Below are 2540 nucleotides of genomic sequence, written 5' to 3'. Positions count from 1 at the left end.
TGAGGAATGGGAATTAAGTTGTATGTAATGGAAAGCTAATCGGATTTTCAGGCACTGTTGAGAGCCCAGGTAAGATGGGCAATCATAAATGTATATTGACACCAATTTGCCCGTTCTGCGGCACAGTTCAGCAATGTTTAGCAGCCTTGGTGCATACACAGGGAAAAATGGGAGTTTTCTGAGCACAAATAGCCGCCAATAGGGCATGGAACATTCAGTTACTGGCAAGAAAGTAATTAAAGATCTAAAGGCGAGGCTTTTGTTATTTCCTCCTTAAACAATGCTGAGTCCCTTCTCCGGTTATCCCACGTTCTTTTAGAAGTCAAGACATAAAAGCCTAAAATAAAATGACACCTAAGGATCTACTGCAGATTAATGAGCTGGGTCCTATTTTATGAACATATGAAAAAAAGGAAAAATCCAGCAAATAATGAAATACATATGTATATGTTGTTTATGCAGTAATGTTCATGTTACTGTTATACAGTATATTACATAGTTCCCCACTTAGAGAGAAAATCATCCTATGATTCACAAGTGTATACGTATTTATCTACAACATATTTTAAACGTAGCTATAATTTTGTCACAGATGTCAATGTACAGCTGTGTCTTTATCGCCAAGAGGCGTGAGGAGAATAATGTCTAACACTGGGATTCTCGTTCAGAAACCTACATGAAACTTTAAATGTGTGTTCCCCCAGGATTTGATTTGATTTTTTAATTTCCATTTTGTGAATTTTGTTACATCTCTAGCCTCTCATTTTAATTAAAATTAAATTTAAAAATTAAATCTCTACTGCTAAGCTGCCTGGCTTGGAGCCCAAATAAGAGCCACACATTCTCTTCTCTCCTTTTCATGAACACTTTAGTAAATTAAATATAAATAGAAAGAAAAGTATCCTACATATGAAGAAGAATTGTTCTATCTTCTGACCACTAATTCTTTCTTTCTAAAATAATTTGTAATTTACAGTTGTTTACAGTCATGGAATACAATGTGATGTTTTGATATATGCATAAAAATGAAATGATTAAATCAAGCTAATACATCATCACATGGCTTAGTTATCATTTTTTATGGTGAGACATTTGAAATTTACTTTCTTATTTATCTTGCAGTATATAATAAATTATATATTTTACTCTGGTAACTATTCTAACTATAGTGACTCTGGTAATGATTCTGTTCTCTACTTCTGTGAGTTCAGGTTTCGGCTCCACATAAAAGTGATATATGTGATATCATATGATATTTGTCTTCCTGTGCCTGGCTTATTTCACCTAACATTATGTTCTGGGTGTTTATCCACTTCATCAAAATGGATGGAATTCCCTTCTTTTTTAAGGTTGAATAGAATTCTAATACGTGTGGGGTGGGGGCACAGGGAAATAGGGAAGGACAGCAGGTGGTGTGGAAATTAAGGTGCTAAACTCCCACCAAACCAACTATAGTTAGAATCCCAGACCTGGTGGCTTGAAAATCACACCAGGCATGTGTGTGCCTGCCCAAAATCTCAGAAGGAAGTGAAGGAGAAAAGATTGTGGCATGGTCATCCTTCCTATGGAGTGATTTCTCCCTTTCCCTTTCACTGTCTCTGTTTCTCTGGCAGATACATATGCCCTAAAAAATCCCTGAAAAAACTTCCGTTTTGTATGTATTCCATTTTTTTCTTTATTCATTCGTCAATGGACATTTAGGTTAATTCGCTGTCTTGATTATTGTGAATAATGTAGCAATGAACATAGGTGTGCAGGTATCCTCTAGACAGATTATCTTCAATTTCTTCGGAAATATTCACAGAAGTGGAATTGCTGGATCACATGGTAGTCCTATTTTCAGTGTTTTGAGGAATCTCCACATGACTTTCCACATTCCAACAATGTACAAGAGTTCGCTTTCTCTGCACCCTCATTAATACTTATCATTCTTAGATAAAAGCCATTCTAAATGGTATATGATGATATGTCATTGTGGTTTTAATCTGTACTTTCCTAATGATTACTGGTGCCAAGCAGCTTTTCATTATGTGCTGGCTATTTGTACATCTTCTTTTGCAAAACATCTATTCAGATCCTTTTCCCATTTTTTAATTTTAATTTTTATATTTGCACACTACTTTATATTGCTGCTCCTATGTATAGCAATTAAGCACTGTGCAGAGGAAGCCAGATCCCACATGGCAGACCAGGGTTCAAGTCCCAGTTGGGCTGCATAAAAACACCAGGCAGCACATGCCCAAGATCTTAATTGGACAGAGAATTGGAGAGAAAAAAATATTGCAGCACAATGAGGCCCTGTTGATGGGTATGGTCCTGCTTTCTTTCTCTTTCTCTTTCTCTTTCTCTTTCTCTTTCTCTTTCTCTTTCTCTTTCTCTTTCTCTTTCTCTTTCTCTTTGCTCACACATGCACCCACGCTCATGCACACACTCTCTGGAATAAAAGTTTGAATTCCTTCTATACATAGTCTGTTGAAAATTATTAATCATAAAAAGCATTGAGTTTTATCAAATGCTTTCTGTTATCTATTAAGATGATC

This window comes from Tupaia chinensis, unplaced genomic scaffold (assembly GCF_000334495.1).
Source record: "Tupaia chinensis unplaced genomic scaffold, TupChi_1.0 Scaffold000298_1, whole genome shotgun sequence".
In the NCBI taxonomy this organism is placed as follows: domain Eukaryota; kingdom Metazoa; phylum Chordata; class Mammalia; order Scandentia; family Tupaiidae; genus Tupaia; species Tupaia belangeri.
This window is presented reverse-complemented; position numbering follows the sequence as displayed.